Consider the following 27,455-nt stretch of genomic DNA (forward strand, 5'->3'; position numbering starts at 1 on the left):
TAATTTTAAAAAAAATATTTGAAATAACTCGCCTCCATTTTTGAAATATTTGCGGGAAAACTGGGAGACGGGATCCGCTCGTCGGTACGAGGTTCGACCGTTCCTGGCGCCTTTACCAGGGGTAATCGAACAAAGGGTCGAATTAATGCCTTTCGTTTTGCTAAGAAAATTATCTAAGTCTAGATGCACAAAGAATCATGCTTGTGCAAATGCAAAGATGTATGCTCTTTTTGAAAATGTTTTGAAGAATTTCCAAGTGAATCTGATAAAGTGAAGAAATGATTTCTAACTTAGAACTTAAGATTTGAAGTTCTAAGTTTTTAGAATAATCAGAGCTTAGGAAAATGAATTTGGATCTTTGAGAGAAATGATCTTGAAACCGAAAGAAAGAAAATTTCAAAGTCATAAATGGACTTTTGAATTTTGGAAGTTTGAACTTGGATGAATATTTGGAATGGAATTGAATTCTAACTTTGAAGTTTTGGAGTTTAGAAGGAAATGTGGGGGATCTAAAGAAAAATGGGATTTGGAACAATTTGGAATTTCAAGATGAAATCCGAATCCAGATTCTGGATTCTGAATAGAGTTTTGAGTTGATTTTTGGATTTAGGATCTGAAATAGGAACTTTGGTTTGAATGAAAATGGGGCTGGCTTTGAGAATTGGAATTTAAAGTGGAATTTGGACTTGGAATTTTGAATGGAATTGGATTCAAGATTTGGAATCCAAGATGGTATTTAGATCTAAAGTCTGAGACCCGAAGTAAAATTGGAGTCTGGATCCTAAAGGAGAATTAGATCTGAAGTCTGAGATCCCATATGAGTGTTGAATCCTAGATCCTAAAGAGGAATTGAATCTGAAGTCTGAGATCCAATATGAATGTTGAATCCTGGATCCTAAAATGGATTTGGAGTTAAATTCAAAAGATGAATCAAGAACTTCCAAGTTTAATTTGAACTTGGAAAATGAATTTTAGAAATTGAATATTGAATATATAAATGAATTCCAAAGTTAAATTGGATTTTAAGATAGAATTTGAAATTTGAAATACGAGGTGATTATGAAGTTTCAAAGTCAAATGGGACTTTGAAATTGAATTCTTGAATCCTTTTGAGAAAATAAAATTGAATTTGAATTTATAAATAGGATTTGATCTGAGAAATGAAGAAAAGAATTACTTGGATTTTATGAAAAAGAATTTAGAAAATATGATGCAATTCTATCCTAAATGATGAATGAATTTAAATTTTTGAAATGGGATTTTGAAAAGCTATCCCATTCTTTAAATGGATTAAAATAAGATTGAGAATATAATACATCCTTGACTATGGTCATTGAATGTATTATATAATAATCTGTATTTAAATTCAAGTGAAGAATGAAACACATTTGGTGCTTTTATAGAATTTAAAATGAAATTAACTCTCAATATACCCTGACTATGGTCATTGGTATATATTTTGAATTAATTTTAAGTTAAATTCTGATAAAAGAAGAAAATATTTAAGGAAAATATGATAAATTTTGAAAATGGATCCAGTGTGGATCCAGTGTTATTTTATAAAAGATAAAAATGCTAAGTTTTGTCCACACCCTGACTATGGCCATTGATGTGGATCATCAACTTAGTATTTATTATCTCTTACGAAATGGTGCACGTGCCATTCGTGTTCCCATTTGTGAAAATTTGAAAAATAAAGGCAAAATGCATGAAAAACAAGTAATTTCAATGATATTTACAATGCTCATCCATTCTACCTAAAGCAGGAAATGTAAATTCTCATTCCAGTCTAACTATTATAATAGATAAAATCAAATGTTCAACCCTAAGTAATGATATCCTTTCCATATTTCCTGCAAAACAACCAGGTTAGTAAAAGAGAAGAAAAATCACATCAAATGGTGAAAAGATATGTATGAAAAAAAAAAAAGATTGGAAAATGGCATATATATGTAAATACATACATGCACATATATATATATATATATATGTATTTTACATTCACATTCGTATATATATATATATATATATATATATATATATATATATATATATATATATATATATATATATGGATCACCTATGATATGTGCTTAATGTAGATAAATGAGAATATGCTTAACAGGTATAGCCAACTGAGTTTGCTGAAAGTTTGATTTGTGATTTACAATAATGAGACTACAACAACTCAGGGAGCTGCTGTGGATGCAGAAAAATCATCGCAATGATGATTGTTTTCAGTAGATGAAAGGAAGCTGCAGCACTGCTGGGTGCTGAATGGGAAGTGAAGGGATATGATACATATGACATAGGTAAATGCATGTAGGGTGAACATGACGTGCAACAGTGAGAGAGAAGATTATCATGTGCTGTGTAATAGGTGTTGTGCGGGAGCTTAGTGTGGTGAAAGCTGTAGATGGATGGTATAATTCGCAAGAATTTTTGTATAGGCCAGGAAATCACAGTAACTCATTGAGTTGTTGTGAAGGAGGCCTGAGTTACAGCCATTCTTTCAACTGCAGTGCACCCAAGGAAATTGCAACACCTCGGGGGGGTTGCAGCAACTCTAAGCATTACTGTGCAACCTGAAATGGCACAGCGACTCTTGAAAGATACAAAATACAGCAATTCTTTAAACTGATATATACTTCAGAGAATCACAATGACCCCTTTGGATTGCTGTGAGAAGATATAGGTCACGACCCATAGTGGGCGATAATGGATCATGGAGCAAATGAGTGTCTGATTAACAGTAAGTACAATATCTGGGGTGTTCGCAAAACCAACATTTTAGAGCTTATGATAATATGCATGCAAAAGAAAAGAACATGGTCTATGAGATGGGATATAAGATTTAAAAGGGAACTAAATGCAGAAGACCATATAAGGATGGAATTTATCATTACAATAATGAAATTCAAAATGAAAGAAAACTACTGAAAAACCAAGACTTACAGAACTAGAACCAAAACACCATGACATAGGAAAATCTAAGCGCAAAAACAGGAGATGTATCAGGTTGGAGGATGAAGATATCAAACTACATGTTATCAATGCAATCAAGAGAAATGAAAATAGCATTTCTTCAAAACAGGCTGAACTTACCTTTTAATAGGCCCCAGTAGTCATCTTTGGTAGACCGAGATTTTTACAGCAGGTACTGCCCTGGATCAGGTCTTGGTCATGGATGCTGTGACGACATGTGCTGTACTTGATAAACTCAATGGTTAAGTAGTATGATGCAGGAATTACAGGTGGAAAATTTACATCACGCTACTTGGGCCTTCATGACAGCTGCTATTGTGACTTAAGTTTCTGCATCAGATACTGTGAGGAAATGCATTGCACTCGATGAGCTTTGAGAACACAGGTATCACGATTTCTCGCGTGATGGTGCATATGACACGCTGAGAAGGTAGGAGATATGACAAGTTAAGCATGCAAGGAATGACACAATATGTTTAAAACATAGAGCAAACCTATAGATGCTAATACGAAAGCATAAGGAAATACCGATGCAAAAACTGGTTCATAACAGGGGAATGTAAGAATGACATGAACAAATCGATGCTTATAATTCTTTTTTAGGAGAAGAGTATCCACGCAATGGTACGCATCATAACCTTTACTTGACTCACAGGATGACATATATATAAAAAAAAATGATCTTCACATACCTTATTGATGCTGGATTCGAGATATCTGAGAGAATTTAGAACCTTACCGTCCTTTTTGCAGGAACTCCATGACAGCACCTGCTTTTTATAAATAACTTATACTCAACACACCTTTTTGACAAAGGTTAGGCTTATCCAGGGCCCGACAAATTCGTCACAAAATGGCAACGAAATGTTAGTACACCTGAAAGAACCCAGATGATATGTTCAAAACTGCAGCAGGTTCTTAATGATGAGAGAACACATACTAGGATCCAGACAATGCAAATATCATAGTTACTGCCATCATGTTAGCAAAGAAGAAAATGCATGAGTATCACACAGCAGCCAATAATAGGCCACAAAGACAAGAAGAAAGAAGGCCTGACACTGCGTTTGGTCTAAAATTACAGGAAACAGCCTTCAGGGTCGTGATGCTGGAGACGAGATCCGAGCAATCTTAGCAGATGCCCGATATTGGATTGCAGAGGATGCAACATCTTGACAGGTTGATTTTAAATCGAGTTTTAACATCAGCAGCCATTGGATACAGAACAAATTCACGCCTGCTTCGGATATCATAAGACTCCAACAGCTAACCTATGTTTTTTTAGAGATGATGGGTCACATAAATTGAGATTAAGGACGACATTCCCCCTTTTGGCTTCTGATTCTGTTATTTACGGGATGAGTTCCAGCATCAGCTGAAAGAAAATTGATATGGATAATATGATGCTGGTGAACTAAAACAACTAATGCAACTGATAGCCTAAAACAATAAACCAAGCAAGGGCAGATATCAGACGTTTCTAAAACATAATGAAACAAAGGATAAAATGATGGACCAGAGCATTCACGGAATATAGTAAATCTTTCAAACCAAATATAGAAAGAAAACAACATTTATACATTAAAACAAGGGACGAGAGTGTGGCCTCAAAAATGCCATAGGCATTGGAACGGAGGCAAGGTTGTTGTTGCATTTGCGCAGCATCGAGACTGTTAAACGCAGGTCGACGCTACTGACATGCTTTTATGAATTAGTGAAAGGATAAAACAAAGAAAGAAGAAAAGAAAGGGGTAAAATTGTAACGAAACAGAATCAAAGCTGGTAAGGCAAGGAGGAGGGAAGGAAATAAGAAAGAAACAACGGGATACGATGGCTACTTACTGTACTCTTGCTGCAGGGAGGGCTGGAGATCTGAGGAAAGGAGGCAAGGAACGCCTTCTCTAAGTATCGTTGCTGTAAGATAGGGTTCCTCAGCAGAAATTTTGTCGTAAAATCAATTTTGCTTCCGTTGATTGAATGATGATATTTTCTTTAGGAATTGGAAACTCGATTCGTAGCTTGACTGTAGAGATGGCTAATGTTTCTCCACAGAGCTCGATAGGGAGGACCGATCCTTTTGCTGGCGCTGGGTTGGTGATGGGTGTTGATCCTGCAGTGGAGGCACTGTGGAGGGGATTTGATGGCTGCCGATTGTAGGAGAAGCATGAAAGGGAATGGGTTCAGAGAAGGGAAAAGAGGTGAAGGCAGATTGAGAAGAAGGAAGAAGGTGCGGGGGTGAAGAGTGATGGATCAAAAAGAGGCCTTCCACGCCCCTTTTAAAGGTGGAAGAGATGGTTCGAGAAAGGGAGGTTAGAGATGAACGAAGGAGGGCGATCGGTGGATCTGTTGGAGATGGGCGACGATGGAGAGAGGGTGCGCCATGGTGAGAGAGGGTTTTAGGGTTTCAGTGGAGAGAATCGGGAGATACCCGACTGAGGGAGGCGGCTCTCCCTCCCCTTTTTTCCATTCACGAAGGGTTTTCCAAAAAACCCTAAAAAGCGCATTTTGCATAAGACCCCCTCTGATTTTTGAGTTTTTATAAAAAGAGGCTCTTAGGGCTTTTTAGCAAAAATTTGACTTTTAAAGTTTAAACTAATTCATCATTTTTTTTTCTCAAAATTTTTCCATTTTTTTGGTTTTTTGGTGTTATTTTTCCATTTTTTTTTGTATTTTATGTAGAAAACCTAAGATTTGTGAGAAAATAAGAATTAAAACTAATTTTTTTGTGTTTTTGCAAAATATTTACAAAAAGGGGATTTTTCTGAGAACTAAAAGCTATTTTGAGAAAATTTCTTCAAAAATGGGTTTTGATCCGGATTTTGAGGAAATATGGATTTAAAGTACTGGATTCGGATCCGGAGTTGATTTTCAATATATCAATATGGATTCTAATTCAGAAAATCTGAAGAATGATCAAAATTTAGCTTTTGGTTTTCTCAGAAAATGAAACCAGGGGCAAAAGGGTCATTTTTATAAAACTTTGAAAAATTTGGGGTCTTCACAGATGTCCCTCTTTGCTACTAAGCCGGTTGAGAGCCGAGCTTAGTGGCAAAGACAACACTCCAAATTTTGAAAAAATGCCCCAGTCAGCAGGTCTGAACTGGGTGTGGAAGAATTTATTTTGAAAATATGGTTTTTCAGGCTTAAAACCTTATCCTGAATGGTTTTGGGAAGACAAAATCCTCATAATGATATGATTGAGTAAAAGATGAGGAAATCGTGATGGGACTTTAGATGGAAATTCCGAAATGGTGGGAAATGAGAATTTTGATCAGGTCTCATGGGTGAGACCAGAGACTCTTTTTGGAACGATTCAGGTTTAGTCCTTAACCTGGATGGGACGAAGATATATCAAAAATGAATTTGGAAATGAGGAAAGGAATACATGAGTACCTTGATGGGACATTTCGGAAAAGGTCTTGTGAAATGAAGCTCAAGTGGGATTCTATCCTCGATGGATATACAAAGCATGGATTTCTTGATGGGAAGAACCATGATGGGATTGGAAGAAAACATCTCGTCAAAACGAGGAATTTTGTTGGAACGAGACTCAGGTTTGATCCAAAACCTGCAAGGAAGATACCTCGCGAAGCGAGGTTCCGGGTTAACTCTTGATCTGGATAGGAAATCTACCATACGAGTTTCTCAAAAATGGAGAAAGCACGATGGGACCTTCGGAATTTGGACGAACAAATCCGAGAGGGGTTTTTGCGAAAGGAGGAAATATAGAGTCCCTAAAGCTTTGAAAAGGGGAAGAAATTGGGCGTCTCTTTGCTGAGACTGAAATAGCTTTTGAAATTAAATGATCTTTCGCAAATGGTTCAGGTTTGACCCTTATCCTGAGTGGGGGAAATCTACCATACAGGTTTCTCAAAAATGGAGAAAACCATAATGGGAACTTCGGAATTTAGACGAACAAATCCGAGAGGGGTTTTTGCGAAAAGAGGAAATATAGAGTCCCTAAAGCTTTGAAAAGGGGAAGAAATTGGGCGTCTCTTTGCTGAGACTGAAATAGCTTTTGAAATCAAATGAATCTTTCGCAAGAAATTTCAGGTTTTTGACCCTTATCCTGAGTGGGTCATCCATACGGAATTCGTTAATGAGAAAACAGTGATGGGACAGGAGGAGATACTTCTTCTGAGGCAACTCTTTTTGGGAAATACAAACAACGCTAGGTTGCATCAAAGTGAATATTGAATGTTTATTTAATTCTTGGAATAGCTAGAAAGTTTTGCCAATAAGATAAAATCATAGTAGATTCAGATGCTTCTAAATGTGCATGTATGTGCAAAGACATTCCCTCTTTTACCTAGAGTATTTCCTCTAATGAGGTTAACTCCACGGTTTTAAGAGTCAAATTAAAAAATTTAGCACTGATGATTTTCTTCAAGGAAGCTATCCATTTCCCTAATATGAGAATAAAAGAAATATTCTTAATTTCATAAAAGCAAGTAATGAAAAGATATTGATAAAAGAATTTTGCATGAGAAAATATGACTTTTGGCAACTTTGGCAGTTTGATATCTGGGTGTCCTCCCATATGATCTTTTGCACTCTTTTTGAGTCATTCGGCTTTCTCGGTTTCTCACATCATCCTTCATTTGGATGTCCTGACTTTTTTCTCTCTTTTTCAGGGAAGGGTACGTCACAGACTCCTTCATCTTGGAGATGTTCCGATCCTTCTTTTATCTCAGGGATTCTATATGATATTGGCTCAAAGAGGTCTTTTAGATGTAGCTGAAATCAAATATCTTTTAGGGTTTGTCGGTAGGTTCATCGCATCTGCCTTCATCTCGACAGTGATCCGAACTTTCCCTGGAAGGATCTGTCACAAACTCCGTCATCTTGGAGATGTTTCAAATCTTCTTTGGCCCCGGAGATCCACTCGCTTAATTCGCCTTCATCTTGACGACAATTGAGAGATCTCTTTTGCGGATATTTGATTGCAACTTTTTAAAAGACAATGAAAAGATATGGGTTGAGTGGATTCTTTTATAGCTCCAGATATTTCCACTGTCTGATTGCCAGAAAGTCATTTTAAAACACGCGCCATAGCCAAGATCAATATCAACTCACTTCTGGTTTTTCAACATCATTGAAGATTTCTTTTATTGATCATATCGAGGATATTTCTTACATCCTTTTGGTTGATCAACAGGAAAATATTTGAATTTTACCTCTTTTCGAAAAAAAAGTTTCACCTTTTGAAAGGAAATACAGGAGGTAATCTGGGAAAATTCTTTTTGTGTAGTAAGAATATTTAGAATCAACAAATGCTTTTAGCAAATTGGCAAAGTTTTCATGAATTCTTTGTGAAATAATCACTCAATATAGATTTGATGAGACCTTGAGTCGCAATCTCTTGATTTTGGAAATACATGACCAGCGGAAAGCTGGAACCTTTGAAATACATGACCAGCGAAAGCTGAAACCTTTGAAATACATGACCAGCGAAAGCTGGAACCTTTGAAATACATGACCAGCAGAAGCTGGAACCTCCTTGAAATACATGACCAGCGAAAGCTGGAACCATTGAAATATATGACCAATAGGTTTTTGAAATATTTTGAAAATGCAATTGGGAGATTATAACCCGAGGGTTGAAAAAAATGATGAAATTTTGAAAATATTGTACCCAGAGGTTTGAAGAATTGATAGAATTGAGAGATTTAGAGATATAAAGATTTTGGAAATGATGGATTTGAGAGATTGAAAAACGGAGAAATCACACCCTGAAGGTTTGATTTATGGACATAGGTTGAGTTGGGAGCTCGACAATTTGAGCTGGGACCTTTCGAGATACATGACCAGCGAGAGCTGGGTCTTTTGAAAATACACGACCAAAAGCTGAGTCCTTTTTGGGAATACATGACCAGCAAAGCTGAAACGTTTGAAATGTGTGACCAGCGAAAAGCTGGAACGTTTGAAATACTTGACCAGCGAAAAAGCTGGAACGTTTAAATACATGACCAACGAGTGTTGGATCTTTTTTGGAAATACCTGACCAGCGAAAGCTGGAACGTTTGAAATACATGACCAGCAAAATGCTGGAACGTTTGAAATACATGCCCAACGAGTGTTGGATCTTTTGAAATACCTGACCAGCAGAAGCTGGGACGTTTGAAATACCTGACCAGCGAGAAGCTGGAACGTTTGAAATACATGACCAACGAGTGTTGGATCTTTTTTGGAAATACCTGACCAGCGAAAGCTGGAACGTTTGAAATACATGACCAGCAAAATGCTGGAACGTTTGAAATACATGCCCAATGAGTGTTGGATCTTTTGAAATACCTGACCAGCAGAAGCTGGGACGTTTGAAATACCTGACCAGCGAGAAGCTGGAACGTTTGAAATACATGACCAACGAGTGTTGGATCCTTTGGAAATACCTGACCAGCAAAAGCTGGAACGTTTGAAATACCTGACCAGCAAGAAGCTGGAACGTTTGAAATACATGCCCAACGAGTGTTGGATCTTTTGAAATACCTGACCAGCAGAAGCTGGGACGTTTGAAATACCTAACCAGCGAGAAGCTGGAACGTTTGAAATACATGACCAACGAGTGTTGGATCCTTTGGAAATACCTGACCAGCAAAAGCTAGAACGTTTAAAATACCTGACCAGCAAGAAGCTGGAACGTTTGAAATACATCAGCTTTTGGGAGATTTTAAATCAGAACTTGAATTTTGGTAGAAGAAAGGATTTTGATCAAAAGATTGAATGTAGAAAGTTATTGGTGCGAGGACCGGATCATCCAAATGAGCTCAATATGTGATTGAAAAATTTTGAGAAATAACCAGTGCGAGGATTGGGTTGTAAAGATGAGCTAAATTTGGAAAGTAAAGTATGAGAAATTCTGAATTCAGTGGACCATCACATCCTAACTGCGTGGCGGTCTGTTTTTAGGATTTATCCATGTATCCTGAATTGGGAAGAAAGGAAAGAAATACCTCGTTAGCAGGAGGCATCAGGTTTATCCCTTAACCTGAAGGGGTAGAAGAAATGATGAATTTCCAATGCGAGGATTGGATTCAAAAGGAAATCCTGGTCGGAACTCAGAACTTTGACTAAAAATAATAGAAGAAAAACCCGAGCTGGAACTCGGATTTCAAAAGAGATGGAGGATTTCCAATGCGAGGATTGGATTCAAAAGGAAGTCCTGGTCGGAACTCAGAACTTCGACTGAAAATAATAGAAGAAAAACCCGAGCTGGAACTCGGATTTCCAAAGAAATGAAGGATTTCCAATGCGAGGATTGGATTCAAAAGGAAATCCTGGTCGGAACTCAGAACTTCGACTGAAAATAATAGAAGAAAAACCCGAGCTGGAACTCGAATTTCCAAAGAAATGAAGGGTTTCCAATGCGAGGATTGGATTCAAAAGGAAGTCCTGGTCGGAACTCAGAACTTCGACTGAAAATAATAGAAGAAAAACCCGAGCTGGAACTCGAATTTCCAAAAGAATGAAGGATTTCCAATGCGAGGATTGGATTCAAAAGGAAGTCCTAGTCGGAACTCAGAACTTCGAACGAAAATAATAGAAGAAAAACCCGAGCTGGAACTCGGATTTCCAAAGAAATGAAGGATTTCCAATGCGAGGATTGGATTCAAAAGAAAGTCCTGGTCGGAACTCAGAACTTCGACTGAAAATAATAGAAGAAAAACCCGAGCTGGAACTCGGATTTTCAAAAGAATGAAGGATTTCCAATGCGAGGATTGGATTCAAAAGGAAGTCCTGGTCGGAACTCAGAACTTCGAACGAAAATAATAGAGGAAAAACCCGAGCTGGAACTCGGATCTCTAAAGAAATGATTGATTTCCAATGCGAGGATTGGATCTAGAAGGAAGTCCTGGTCGGAACTCAGAACTTCGAACGAAAGAATAAAGGGAGAAGCCCGAGTGAAAACTCGGGTTTTTGACAAGAGATTGAGTTTTTGGAAATTTGCTAGTGCGAGGACCGGACCTGGGATTGAGAATGACCATTTAGGGGACCGAATGATCTGATTGCCCCCTTATCTTGATTGGAGAGGAAATAAAATTTAAAAGAACAAATGTGGAGATAGAAATTGATGGGAAGATTTGACAAAAGAGAAGAATCAAGGAAATTTTATGGAAAGAATTCTCACAGGTAGCATTGTTGCTCCTATGAGTGGTTTTTAGGATTATCCCTTATCCTGAATGGGAAAGAATAAAATTTAGACAAAAGTTGATGAAAAAGCTTTGATAAAGAATTGGAAGAAATAAAACTTAATTTAGAAATAAAACTGATAAAATTGAATGAAGAAAAAGATTTAGCAGAGATTAATGAAGCTTAAAAAGAGAAAGACATTCAGGACTATCCCTTATCTTGAAGAAAGACGGACCTCGTAGGATGAGGTTTCAGGTTTATCCCTTAACCTGAAGGGGGGGTAAAAAGAAAGAAGGAAAAAGAAATACCTCATGGGAAAAGAGGCATCAGGTTTATCCCTTAACCTGAAAGGGTAATTTTTGAAAATAAGAATCAAGGAGAATTAATAAAATGGATAAATAATAATAAAAAATAAATAAAAATTGATAAAACTGATAAAAATGGATAAACAAAAGGTTTGAGAAAAGAATTTGATCCTGCCTGCATGTGAAATCTTTTAAAATTAGAGAAGATGATGAGAAAATCATTTTGGAAGGAAGGATTAACCACGAGAGCTAATCTTTGAAAGGGGGTCATTCATGAGAGATCATCATGAGGGTTAAATTTTTAAAGCAATGATTTTGAAAACCAATTTGTAGAAAATATGATCAACACAAGGGTTGATATTTGAATGCAATGATTAAAAAATCATCATTTTTTTTTTTAGAAAATATGATCAACGCAGAGGTTGATCTTTCAATATAATGATTTGAAATCAATTTTTTAGAAAACATAATCAACACCAGGATTGATCTTTGAATACAATAAAATCAAATTTTTGGAAAAAATGAGATCAGCACCAGGGGATTGATCTTTGAATGAAATCAAATTTTTGGAAAATGAGATCAACACAAGGAATTGATCTTTGAATGAAACCAAATTTTTGGAAAATGAGATCAACACAAGGGATTGATCTTTGAATGAAACCAAATTTTTGGAAAATGAGATCAACACAAGGGATTGATCTTTGAATGAAACCAAATTTTTGGAAAATGAGATCAACACAAGGGTTTGATCTTTGAATGAAACCAAATTTTTGGAAAATGAGATCAACACAAGGGATTGATCTTTGAATGAAACCAAATTTTTGGAAAATGAGATCAACACAAGGGTTTGATCTTTGAATGAAACCAAATTTTTGGAAAATGAGATCAACACAAGGGTTTGATCTTTGAATGAAACCAAATTTTTGGAAAATGAGATCAACACAAGGGATTGATCTTTGAATGAAACCAAATTTTTGGAAAATGAGATCAACACAAGGGTTTGATCTTTGAATGAAACCAATTTTTTGGAAAATGAGATCAACACAAGGGTTTGATCTTTGAATGAAACCAAATTTTTGGAAAATGAGATCAACACAAGGGTTTGATCTTTGAATGTAATGATTTGAAAACCAAATTTTTAGAAAATATGATCAACGCAAGGGTTGATCTATGGCTTGAAAGACCAATTTTGGAAGATATGATCAACACAAGGGTTGATTTTTGAAATGCAATGATTTGAAATCAATTTTTAGGAAAATATGATCAACATAAGAGTTGATGTTTGAATGTAATGAAATCAAATTTCGGAAAATGAGATCAACACAAGGGTTGATCTTTGAATGTCATGGTTTGAAACCAATTTTTAGAAAATATGATCAACACAAGGGTTGATCTTTGAATGTAATGATTCGAAGACAATTCTTTGGAAAATATGATCAACACAAGGGTTGATCTTTGAAATGTGATAATTCGAAATCAGTTTTCAGAAAATATGATCAACGCAAGGGTTGATCTTTGAAAAAGGTTGTAATAAAATATATGAACTAAAATTTTCATGATTTTTGAAAGACCCTCATAGGTAATATCATTTCTCTCATGAATGATGTCAGAATTGTCCCGAATTTTTGAAAAAGAAATTTTAATTCCCCAATATAGCAAAAGGAAGAAAGTATTGAATATCAAAGATATAAAGAAAATCGACATTTCATTGATAAGCAAAAGTTGATGACAGAACTGAATATTTACAAGTATTTTAACTAGAAAGAAATCACAAAGACCGGGCTGACTTGCCCCTACAAAGTGACTAACAGAAATGGATGAAAGCGAAAAAAATCTTGACATGCTCAATTCTCTGATTGGTCTGAAAAAGGTCCGGCTGAAACTGCAGGCTGCTCTTCTCCTTCTTCTGGTACCAGAAGCTCTTTATCAATATAATCTTGCACAATGTTTTTGAGGACGAAGCAGCGCTCCGTGTCATGCCCCCTTGCTCGATGAAATTTGCAAAAGCGATTCTTCCATTTTCCTTTGGTGACAGAGGGATCATCCTGCTTTGGGAGCTTGATCATTTCTTTCTCGAGCAGGTATTGGAGAACTTCTTCGATCGACTGACCTAGGGGGGTAAGCTGTCATTCATAACCCCAACCCTCATGCTTTGCTTTCTTAGGCTTGCTTGACTTCCACTGAGTGCTGACCCTTGCCTGATAGCTGGACTGAGTTTGCATGTTTAGGAGATCTGGATGCCTTTCTTCTTCGTTTTTGACAAAGAGATTCTTATCGAGGCAATTCTGAACGATATTCTTGAAGATGAAGCAATGCTCAGTGTCATGCCCTGTTACTTGATGGTATCTGCAGAACTGGTCTATATATTTTCCCATGACTGTGGAAGGGCTGGCGGCTTTTGGGAGCCTGAGTAATTTGTTGGCCATCATATACTCTAGGATTGTGTCGAGCGGTTGATCTAAAGGAGTGAAATCTCGATCCTTGCTCCAATCCTTGCGCTTTGGTTCTTCCTGCTTCTTGCCTTTCTGCTGAGGACTGTATTGAAGAGGTCTATTATGGTTTTCACAATATTTCCCAATCTGGCTTTTGTGTTCTCCCAAGTAGCTGCCCTGGTTGCCTTGATGGATGATCCTGCTGGCTTTAGAGTTTCCTGCACTGATGTGGCTGTGTTCAGTCAGTGGGAAGGCGACAGGTGTCTTTCCTTCTTCGGGAGCTTTTCCGCAATTGGCTTCAGCTTGTTCAGATAATATCTCCGCCATCATCTTTTTGAATAATTGATATATCGCAGGATCGATCTCACTTTTGTTGTCCTGAACCCCTCTTTTGACAAACTTTTGAGAATCCATTCCTTACTCTTTCTGTTTATAACTGGGATGTTAGAGCAGTGTAATCTCCTGAGCTTTGCCTGTCTCAACTGATAACGCTGATACTCTCTGTAGAGCATAAATGGGTCTTTTTAGAGAGGATCCAGGAAGAAATTTTAATAAAGGAGGAAATCATAAAATGAAAACATCCCATTACGAGGGATTGGTTTGTCACCAAACTTTGCGACAACCGCATTTGTTTTTTCTGAAAAGGATAGACAAGTAAAATGTGAATAAAGATAAATTTTTGAAAAGGACATATCCTGACAAAAAGATGTTTTATTGTAAATGAAGGTAGGGAATGAAATATAGAAAAGAAATTTTTTTAAGAATTTGCAGGCAGGATAAAAAAAGAATTTAGAAGAAATTAAGAGAAGAAAAGGGAAATACACCTGGGTTTTAAATAATATACCCTAGGTTTTGGAAAATATAGGGGATATAAAATATCATACAATCATTGATATACAAACAAGGATGCACAAACAACAATCCCTAGAGGCTGACTCTAAATGCAATATTTTAAAATGGCTTGTAGGACCTTAATCCTAACTCTAGGGTTCAAAAATCATCTAATTCCAATCAAGATATGCTGATATACTCAAGCTGAAGCTCGAAGTACGTGGCATAGAAATATTCCTCCGGTTCTAAGGTAATGGCTTCCCAACATCCTTGAGCACCTACCGATATACCTCGGACTATGGCCCTTAGGTACGTGGTAGGGGGGCGCGAACCCAAATAAGTGGTCCAGTTGTGAGGCTCTCTCCCGAACTATGGTTCAGTGAGACAGCCCAGCAACGTGAAGACCGGGACAATATAGGTAAGGAGGTTTTTCAAAATATGGGCAACATGCAAGAAATCAGAAGGCTCTAATGCAAGTCCTAAAGAGATAGATTAAAATGAAGAGAAGCATACACTTGCATACATTGTTTTGCATTCAATCCCTAGAATTGAGGAGAGTTGTATTTAAGACCTAAGTCTAATATGAACATGAATAATCTCCTCAATATAGTACTACCAAACCATACTTAAATCCTATATGCAATGATGTCAGCTTAGGACAAAATCTAGGCTTCCTAAGGTTTGCATGGAAATGAAGCTGACATTTTGAAGAATAAAGACTTAGATAATATCAAAGCAAAGAAGAAAAAGACATTAAATTCGACCGGACGAAGACCAATCCCATCACGGTCGCCAAACCTGTGAACATCGCAAAATTTTTCCTCTCGTAATATTCTCTCTCTTCCTTCTCTTTTCCTTTCCAACCTCTTATTTTCCTCCTTTTTGAAGGGAGAAAAGATAAAAGATGGAAAGAAAAGAGAGAAGAGAAAAGAAAGAAGAGAAGAGAAGAGGAAGTCTTTTGCGGGTCTCACTTGACCTTAATTTTAAAAAAAATATTTGAAATAACTCGCCTCCGTTTTTGAAATATTTGCGGGAAAACTGGGAGACGGGATCCGCTCGTCGGTACGAGGTTCGACCGTTCCTGGCGCCTTTACCAGGGGTAATCGAACCAAGGGTCGAATTAATGCCTTTCGTTTTGCTAAGAAAATTATCTAAGTCTAGATGCACAAAGAATCATGCTTGTGCAAATGCAAAGATGTATGCTCTTTTTTAAAATGTTTTGAAGAATTTCCAAGTGAATCTGATAAAGTGAAGAAATGATTTCTAACTTAGAACTTAAGATTTGAAGTTCTAAGTTTTTAGAATAATCAGAGCTTAGGAAAATGAATTTGGATCTTTGAGAGAAATGATCTTGAAACCGAAAGAAAGAAAATTTCAAAGTCATAAATGGACTTTTGAATTTTGGAAGTTTGAACTTGGATGAATATTTGGAATGAAATTGAATTCTAACTTTGAAGTTTTGGAGTTTAGAAGGAAATGTGGGGGATCTAAAGAAAAATGGGATTTGGAACAATTTAGAATTTCAAGATGAAATCCGAATCCAGATTCTGGATTCTGAATAGAGTTTTGAGTTGATTTTTGGATTTAGGATCTGAAATAGGAACTTTGGTTTGAATGAAAATGGGGCTGGCTTTGAGAATTGAAATTTAAAGTGGAATTTGGACTTGCAATTTTGAATGGAATTGGATTCAAGATTTGGAATCCAGGATGGTATTTAGATCTAAAGTCTGAGACCCGAAGTAAAATTGGAGTCTGGATCCTAAAGGAGAATTGAATCTGAAGTCTGAGATCCCATATAAGTGTTGAATCCTGGATCCTAAAGAGGAATTGAATATGAAGTCTGAGATCCAATATGAATGTTGAATCCTGGATCCTAAAATGGATTTGGAGTTAAATTCAAAAGATGAATCAAGAACTTCCAAGTTTAATTTGAACTTGGAAAATGAATTTTAGAAATTGAATATTGAATATATAAATGAATTCCAAAGTTAAATTGGATTTTAAGATAGAATTTGAAATTTGAAATACGAGGTGATTCTGAAGTTTCAAAGTCAAATGGGACTTTGAAATTGAATTCTTGAATCCTTTTGAGAAAATAGAATTGAATTTGAATTTATAAATAGGATTTGATCTGAGAAATGAAGAAAAGAATTACTTGGATTTTATGAAAAAGAATTTAGAAAATATGATGCAATTCTATCCTAAATGATGAATGAATTTAAATTTTTTAAATAGGATTTTGAAAAGCTATCCCATTCTTTAAATGGATTAAAATAAGATTGAGGATATAATACATCCTTGACTATGGTCATTGAATGTATTATATAATAATCTGTATTTAAATTCAAGTGAAGAATGAAACACATTTGGTGCTTTGATAGAATTTAAAATAAAATTAACTCTCAATATACCCTGACTATGGTCATTGGTATATATTTTGAATTAATTTTAAGTTAAATTCTGATAAAAGAAGAAAATATTTAAGGAAAATATGATAAATTTTGAAAATGGATCCAGTGTGGATCCAGTGTTATTTTGTAAAAGATAAAAATGCTAAGTTTTGTCCACACCCTGACTATGGCCATTGATGTGGATCATCAACTTAGTATTTATTATCTCTTACGAAATGGTGCACGTGCCATTCGTGTTCCCATTTGTGAAAATTTGAAAAATAAAGGCAAAATGCATGAAAAACAAGTAATTTCAATGATATTTACAATGCTCATCCATTCTACCTAAAGCAGGAAATGTAAATTCTCATTCCAGTCTAACTATTATAATAGATAAAATCAAATGTACAACCCTAAGTAATGATATCCTTTCCATATTTCCTGCAAAACAACTAGGTTAGTAAAAGAGAAGAAAAATCACATCAAATGGTGAAAAGATATGTATGAAAAAAAAAAGATTGGAAAATGGCACATATATGTAAATACATACATGCACATATATATATATATGTATTTTACATTCACATTCGTATATATATATATATATATATATATATATATATATATATATATATATATATATATATATATATATATATATATATAGATCACCTATGATATGTGCTTAATGTAGATAAATGAGAATATGCTTAACAGGTATAGCCAACTGAGTTTGCTGAAAGTTTGATTTGTGATTTACAATAATGAGACTACAACAACTCAGGGAGCTGCTGTGGATGCAGAAAAATCATCGCAATGATGATTGTTTTCAGTAGATGAAAGGAAGCTGCAGCACTGCTGGGTGCTGAATGGGAAGTGAAGGGATATGATACATATGACATAGGTAAATGCATGTAGGATGAACATGACGTGCAACAGTGAGAGAGAAGATTATGATGTGCTGTGTAATAGGTGTTGTGCGGGAGCTTAGTGTGGTGAAAGCTGTAGATGGATGGTATAATTCGCAAGAATTTTTGTATAGGCCAGGAAATCACAGTAACTCATTGAGTTGTTGTGAAGGAGGCCTGAGTTACAGCCATTCTTTCAACTGCAGTGCACCCAAGGAAATTGCAACACCTCGGGGGGGTTGCAGCAACTCTAAGCATTACTGTGCAACCTGAAATGGCACAGCGACTCTTGAAAGATACAAAATACAACAATTCTTTAAACTGATATATACTTCAGAGAATCACAATGACCCCTTTGGATTGCTGTGAGAAGATATAGGTCACGACCCATAGTGGGCGATAATGGATGATGGAGCAAATGAGTGTCTGATTAACAGTAAGTACAATATCTGGGGTGTTCGCAAAACCAACATTTTAGAGCTTATGATAATATGCATGCAAAAGAAAAGAACATGGTCTATGAGATGGGATATAAGATTTAAAAGGGAACTAAATGCAGAAGACCATATAAGGATGGAATTTATCATTACAATAATGAAATTCAAAATGAAAGAAAACTACTGAAAAACCAAGACTTACAGAACAAGAACCAAAACACCATGACATAGGAAAATCTAAGCGCAAAAACAGGAGATGTATCAGGTTGGAGGATGAAGATATCAAACTACATGTTATCAATGCAGTCAAGAGAAATGAAAACAACATTTCTTCAAAACAGGCTGAACTTACCTTTTAATAGGCCCCAGTAGTCATCTTTGGTAGACCGAGATTTTTACAGCAGGTACTGCCCTGGATCAGGTCTTTGTCATGGATGCTGTGACGACATGTGTTGTACTTGATAAACTCAATGGTTAAGTAGTATGATGCAGGAATTACAGGTGGAAAATTTACATCACGCTACTTTGGCCTTCATGACAGCTGCTATTGTGACTTAAGTTTCTGCATCAGATACTGTGAGGAAATGCATTGCACTCGATGAGCTTTGAGAACACAGGTATCACGATTTCTCGCGTGATGGTGCATATGACACGCTGAGAAGGTAGGAGATATGACAAGTTAAGCATGCAAGGAATGACACAATATGTTTAAAACATAGAGCAAACCTATAGATGCTAATACGAAAGCATAAGGAAATACCGATGCAAAAACTGGTTCATAACAGGGGAATGTAAGAATGACATGAACAAATCGATGCTTATAATTCTTTTTGAGGAGAAGAGTATCCACGCAATGGTACGCATCATAACCTTTACTTGACTCACAGGATGACATATATATAAAAAAAAATGATCTTCACATACCTTATTGATGCTGGATTCGAGATATCTGAGAGAATTTAGAACCTTACCGTCCCTTTTGCAGGAACTCCATGACAGCACCTGCTTTTTATAAATAACTTATACTCAACACACCTTTTTGACAAAGGTTAGGCTTATCCAGGGCCCGACAAATTCGTCACAAAATGGCAACGAAATGTTAGTACACCTGAAAGAACCCAGATGATATGTTCAAAACTGCAGCAGGTTCTTAATGATGAGAGAACACATACTAGGATCCAGACAATGCAAATATCATAGTTACTGCCATCATGTTAGCAAAGAAGAAAATGCATGAGTATCACACAGCAGCCAATAATAGGCCACGAAGACAAGAAGAAAGAAGGCCTGACACTGCGTTTGGTCTAAAATTACAGGAAACAACCTTCAGGGTCGTGATGCTGGAGACGAGATCCGAGCAATCTTAGCAGATGCCCGATATTGGATTGCAGGGGATGCAACATCTTGACAGGTTGATTTTAAATCGAGTTTTAACATCAGCAGCCATTGGATACAGAACAAATTCACGCCTGCTTCGGATATCATAAGACTCCAACAGCTAACCTATGTTTTTTTAGAGATGATGGGTCACATAAATTGAGATTGTGGACGACATTCCCCCTTTTGGCTTCTGATTCTGTTATTTACGGGATGAGTTCCAGCGTCAGCTGAAAGAAAATTGATATGGATAATATGATGCTGGTGAACTAAAACAACTAATGCAACTGATAGCCTAAAACAATAAACCAAGCAAGGGCAGATATCAGACGTTTCTAAAACATAATGAAACAAAGGATAAAATGATGGACCAGAGCATTCACGGAATATAGTAAATCTTTCAAACCGAATATAGAAAGAAAACAACATTTATACATTAAAACAAGGGACGAGAATGTGGCCTAAAAAATGCCATAGGCATTGGAACGGAGGCAAAGGTTGTTGTTGCATTTGCGCAGCATCGAGACTGTTAAACGCAGGTTGACGCTACTGACATGCTTTTATGAATTAGTGAAAGGATAAAACAAAGAAAGAAGAAAAGAAAGGGGTAAAATTGTAACGAAACAGAATCAAAGCTGGTAAGGCAAGGAGGAGGGAAGGAAATAAGAAAGAAACAGCGGGATACGATGGCTACTTACTGTACTCTTGCTGCAGGGAGGGCTGGAGATCTGAGGAAAGGAGGCAAGGAACGCCTTCTCTAAGTATCGTTGCTGTAAGATAGGGTTCCTCAGCAGAAATTTTGTCGTAAAATCAATTTTGCTTCCGTCGATTGAATGATGATATTTTCTTTAGGAATTGGAAACTCGATTCGTAGCTTGACTGTAGAGATGGCTAATGTTCCTTCACAGAGCTCGATAGGGAGGACCGATCCTTTTGCTGGCGCTGGGTTGGTGATGGGTGTTGATCCTGTAGTGGAGGCACTGTGGAGGGGATTTGATGGCGGCCGATTGTAGGAGAAGCATGAAAGGGAATGGGTTCAGAGAAGGGAAAAGAGGTGAAGGCAGATTGAGAAGAAGGAAGAAGGTGCGGGGGTGAAGAGCGATGGATCAAAAAGAGGCCTTCCACGCCCCTTTTAAAGGTGGAAGAGATGGTTCGAGAAAGGGAGGTTAGAGATGAACGAAGGAGGGCGATCGGTGGATCTGTTGGAGATGGGCGACGATGGAGAGAGGGTGAGCCATGGTGAGAGAGGGTTTTAGGGTTTCGGTGGAGAGAATCAGGAGATACCCGACTGAGGGAGGTGGCTCTCCCTCCCCTTTTTTCCATTCACGAAGGGTTTTCCAAAAAACCCTAAAAAGAGCATTTTGCATAAGACCCCCTCTGATTTTTGAGTTTTTACAAAAAGGGGCTCTTAGGGCTTTTTAGCAAAAATTTGACTTTTAAAGTTTAAACTAATTCATCATTTTTTTTTCTCAAAATTTTTCCATTTTTTTGGTTTTTTGGTGTTATTTTTCCATTTTTTTTTTTGTATTTTTAAGTAGAAAACCTAAGATTTGTGAGAAAATAAGAATTAAAACTAATTTTTTTGTGTTTTTGCAAAATATTTACAAAAAGGGGATTTTTCTGAGAACTAAAAGCTATTTTGAGAAAATTTGTTCAAAAATGGGTTTTGATCCGGATTTTGAGGAAATATAGATTTAAAGTACTGGATTCGGATCCGGAGTTGATTTTCAATATATCAATATGGATTCTAATTCAGAAAATCTGAAGAATGATCAAAATTTAGCTTTTGGTTTTCTCAGAAAATGAAACCAGGGGCAAAAGGGTCATTTTTACAAAACTTTAAAAAATTTGGGGTGTTCACAATATGGCAGATGTATGATCAAATGTTCCATAACATCGAAAAATGCTGGCGGAAATATCTTTTCTAACAGACAAACAGTGGTGATGACAGAGTCCTCGAGATTCTTTACATCTGATACAACGACCTCCGATGCGCACAATGTTCTGAAAAATCCGCTCAACTCAGACAATACCCCCCATATAGGTTTGTCTAACATATCATGGAATGCTAGGGGTATCAATCGTTGCATAAAGATATGACAATCATGGCTCTTCAACCCATATAACTGTCCATCGTCAATCTTCACAGCCCGAGCAATGTTAGAGACATATCCATCTGGAAATCTCAGTTGTCTCAACCATTGACATACATGTTTTATTTGATCAGGTCCGAGCACGTACTTCACCTTTGGTTTCAGTACTTTGCCATTATACTCTTTGAGTTCCAATTCTGGTCTTTTACATATTAATTTTAAATCCATACGGGCCTTCAGATTATCCTTCGTTTTTCCTTTAATATTCATTACTGCATTGAACACATTATCAAACACATTTTTCTCTACATGCATCACATCCAAATTATGTCGTATCAATAGGGTCGGCCAATACGGTAGTTCCCAAAAAATAGATTTTTTCGTTCAATTGTGATCCTTCCCAAATTCACGGAAGGGTGTAGGACTGCGGGCATCTGTTAATACATCTGGAAAGTATCGCAATCTTCTTAGAATCTCTATGCCGGACAATCTTGAGGATGGACCTTCCGTTTCAGTTGTGCCTGCTTTAAATGCATTCTTTTGACATCGGAACGGATGATCGTTGGGTAGAAATCGACGATGGCACTCAAACCAGCAAGGCTTCCTTCCATGCCTCAATCTAAAAGCTTTGGAATCCTCCATGCAGTACGGACAAACCAACCTCCCATGTGTGCTCCAACCAGATAACATACCATATGCAGGGAAGTCACTGATTGTCCATAGAATAGCGGCCTTCATGTTGAAATTTTGTTTTTTGTGGGCATCATACGTGGTAACACCGTCATCCCACAATACTTTTAATTCATCAATCAATGGCCTTAGATATACATCAAGATTTTGGCCAGGTGAGGTCGGACCAGGGATCAACAGAGACAAGAAAAGATTTGGACGTTTCATACACAAGCTTGGTGGAAGGTTGTATGGAGTTACAAATACTGGCCAGCATGAGTATGGAGTTGATCTACCCCCAAATGGATTAAATCCATCTGTACATAGACCGAGTCTAACATTTCGCACTTCCATTGCGAAGTTCTGATGAGTACGTTCAAAGTACTTCCAAGCTTCAGCGTCAACAGGATGCGTGATCTTGTTTTCATCGTGTCGAACTTTATTTGCATGCCATCTCATGTGTTTAGCTGTCCTTGAAGACATATACAATCGCTGCAATCTAGGAGTGATAGGAAAGTAGCGGAGCGACTTGTATGAAACTTCCTTTGATCTCATGCTACCATTGCCTCTTCTCTTTGGCTTGAACCGAGGATGCCCACATGACGGGCATGATATGTCGTTTTCCTGCTTCTTGAAATACAACATGCAGTGATTTGGACAAACATCAATCTTTTTGTAACCCATACCTAGAGCGTTGACCATAACTTTCGCACGATAGAAATTTTGTGGCAATTTCTCATCTTTAGGCAACATACTCTTCACAATCATGCACAAACGGTCAAAACATGATTGACTCAAATTATACTCGGACTTCAAATTCATTAGTTGAAGAACTGCAGACAAGATAGTGTGACTCTCACAACCGTTCCAAAGTGGCTCATCAGCATCTCTAAGTAAATCATAAAATCTACTAGCTGCATCGTTTGGTGATTCTTCATCTATGGCAGTTCTTACATCACTAGAACTCATAGCAGAACCCAGTTCTGTTCCTGCAGCATCAAATATCAAATTCGTATATGGATTATCGTGCACCACATTCACCCGTGCATCAAAATCGTTTCTAAATTCTTCTCCATGAAACGTCCAGTTCTGATAATCACTCACAAAACCCTTCCTGTATAGGTGATGTCTAACTCCATGAGGTTCTACAAATCGATTATTCTTACAAATCTTGCAGAGACACCTAATCCGACCTGTGGGATCTACTGTACTGACACTTGCCGTTGCAAATTCAATAAAACTGTCAACACCATCCATATATTCATGCGATAACTCATTGTCCACTATCCTACGGTACATTCATTCACGGTTTGCAGTCATTTTGTCGTATGATGTTGCGAATAGTATCCTAACCAGTTAAAAGAGAACCATCAGAATGCTATGATGAAGAAAATGTCAAATTTATCATGCAATATATGATGTCATACAATCACAAGAATTATGATGCATGCAATGATAACTTAATATTTTCATGTGCAAACTATTCATGACACGATACATTCATTTGAAGCATGCTTTCAGTATACAATTTCACATGGTAGACATAATCAAATTGAAAGTAACTACATGTAAGCATGGATACAATCACATCAAACATTGCAATACATCGAAATAATTCATATCAAACAAATCTCAAACATGTACCTACAGCAAACACACTTCAATATCCCACTAACTACTACCATGCCTAGCATGGACTCCGTACTCCAAAAATAAGAACACTTCCATATTCATACATTAAAATCATGCTCAGCATGATCTCCGAACTCCAACAAAGCAGTCCTAGATATCAACAACTAAGTGAGTGTGTGAACAATAAAGTGTTACATTCAATAAATTAAATAACATGTGATGCGCTTGCATCACTTACTCACCACGGGTATTTACCCGATTTGCATTGTTTTTGTCACTTACTTACCAAGGGTGGCGGGGCACAAGCGAGTTCCGTTGAGAAATCTGCACAAAAAATGATGTTTTAAAATGAAGTCACCATGAAAAAAAACTCACTCTAAACAAATGATTTATAAAGGTAACTATTTAGTTACAGGAGGTGAATCAAATACCATGAAAAAAAATGGTATCTCACTCTAAACAAATGATTTATAAAGGTAACTATTTAGTTACAGGAGGTTCATAGATTTTGAAAACATTCATAAACATGATTTGCGAATGTCGTATTATATTTGCGAACGTACGTTGAAAAAACTAGTTAAAAGAGATTCACATATTTTAGGTGAAATTTGAAAAAATGATTTGTGACAATCATATCATATTTGCATACATACGATGAGAAATATAGTTAAAAGAGGTTTGCAGATTTTTGCTGACATTCACAAACATGATTTGCGACAATCGTACCATATTTACAGTCGTACCTCAAGAGTGTTTATTTAAAAAAGGTTCACATTTTGAACGACATTCACAAAAATGATTTGCGACGATCATACCATATTGGTGGACATACATTTTGGAGTATATGTTAACACATTTTGGGTGATGCAAAAAACTATTTGGGAAGGTCATACCATATTTTCGAGCATACGTCAAGAGTGCTTAATTAAAGAAGGTTTACATATTTTGTGTAATGTTCACAAAAATAATTTACGATAATCATACTATATTTAATTGCAGAACAAAAATATCTTTAAAAAGTCGAGAATAAGAGGATTTTGGCAAATTGTTAAAACATTTCAGAGAGAATGCACCATTTTGAAACACTTTATTGACCCCTGGACAAGGCAGGGGGTTGACCCCCGGCCGGACACGGCAGGGGGTCGACCCCTGGCCGGACACGGCAGGGGGTCGACCCCCTGCCGGACATCAAAAGGGGTTGACCCCTGGCCGGACACGGCAGAGGGTCGACCCCGCCGGACACGGCAGGGGGTTGACCCCTTGCCGGACATCAAAAGGGGTTGACCCCCTGCCGGACACGGCGGGGGGTCGACCCCCCCCCCCCGGCCGGACACGGCAGGGGGTCGACCGCCTAGCGGAGTCGACCCTCTGCCGAAAAACGCAGGGGGTCGACCCCCAATCCATTTAACGGTGAAATACCTGCGGTTGCTCCGGGCAGCGGCGGCGGCAGCGGAAGGTTGACGGAGATCGACTTCCGGCGAACGGTGGGGGCCGGCAGAGAGGTCGACGGGATGTATAGGGCGGCCGAAGGAAGAGGGCGGCAGGAGGGAGAGGGCGGCGGGCGGGAGCAGCGAAAGGAGAAAGGAAAAAGAGGGCTGAGATTAGGGGTAATGCGACATTTAGCGACGGATTAATTCCGTCGCTAAGCCATCGTAATTCAAAAAACGAAAAGGCGACAGACAATATTCCGTCGCCTAGGCCGTCGCTATGTTGCGACGGAATTTTAGCCGTCGCAATTCCGTCGCTAACTGCCGTATTTATTGCGACAAAATATTCTCTCGCACAATCCGTCGCTACTTAGCGACGGATTTTGCGAGGGAATATAATCTGTCGCTAGTTTCGTAAAATTCTACAAATATAGCGACAGATTCATTTCTCTCGTTAATCCGTCGCTAAGTAGCGACGATATAACTCCGTCGCTAAATTCCGTCGCTAATCAATTATTTTTTTGTAGTGAACTAGACGAGCTTTATACCTTTCAAGAGATCTTTCACTTTTGGTCTTGACCTTGAAAACCCATCTACATCCTATAGTTTTCTTACCACTAGGAAGATTTTGAAGTTCTCATGTTTTAGCTTTCCTAAGAGCTCTAAGTTCATTATCCATGGCTTCTTTTCATTCAACACTCTTCTTGTCTTCTTCAAAATTTGTAGGTTCTACATATGAGTGAATAGCACTAAAACAAGCTCTATAATTAGGGAAAAAAGAATTATAGGATATAAACCTAGAAGAAACTCTTCTAGTTCTTTTGGTTCTTTGAGGGTTTTCATCATGTGAAGAGATAGCTTCGGTGGGTTCACTATATTTCTCAATTATACTTCTAAAAATGCTTTTATCTCTATGAGTATAAGTGATAGGATCACTAGATGTCCTTTCTTCAATATGATGATTGGTTGATGGATGAGAAGAGTTGTCATTTTCTTCTAGTTCATTAATTATAACTATTATACACAATTTCATCATCACTAGAAATATCATCATTCTTAGATAATAAGTCAAACAAGAAAGAGTAGTCCACATTTCTTTGTGAGATTCACATTTTTTGAAACCACTAACGTTTTCTAAAAAAGTCACATTCCTAGAAACATATAATTTATCATTTTTAATATCAAAGAATCGAAATCCTTTTTGGGTTTTGGAATATCCAAGGAATGGATTTTGGTGAAAGTTTATCATTTTGATCCATTAGAACAAAACATTTACATCAAAAAATTCTTAACCTATTATAGTCGGGTTCTTTTTGATATAATATTTCAAAAGATAAAATTTTATTTAAATTTTTGGATGAAAGCCGATTTATGAGATAAACGGATGCAAGAGCTGCCTTGGCTCAAAATCTTTTTGGAATATTTTGAAAGATAAGTAATTTTCTAGTAGTTTCAATAATGTGCCTATATTTTCTTTCGGCTAACCCATTTTGTTGAGGTATTTTAGGACAAGATTTTTGATGAACAATTCCATAATTTTCAAGATAACTTTTGAATTCATTTGAAAGATATTCACCTCCGGAATCGGTCCTAAGAATATTTAAGTTTCTATTAAATTGATTTTTAATCATCATGTGATATACTTTAAATGATATAAAAACCTCATGTTTGTGTTTAAGAAAGTATATCCAACAATATCTACAGTAATCATCAACAAAAATAACATAATATACAAACCCTTCTTTTGATAAAATGGGTGTCGGTCCCATACATCCGAATGAACAAGTTCAAAAGATTTGGTTATAAACATAGATCGTTGTTCAAAAGGCAAACTTCTCA

Source organism: Nuphar pumila, chromosome 5 (genome assembly GCF_984573655.1).
Source record: "Nuphar pumila chromosome 5, dmNupPumi1.hap1.1, whole genome shotgun sequence".
Classification (NCBI taxonomy): domain Eukaryota; kingdom Viridiplantae; phylum Streptophyta; class Magnoliopsida; order Nymphaeales; family Nymphaeaceae; genus Nuphar; species Nuphar pumila.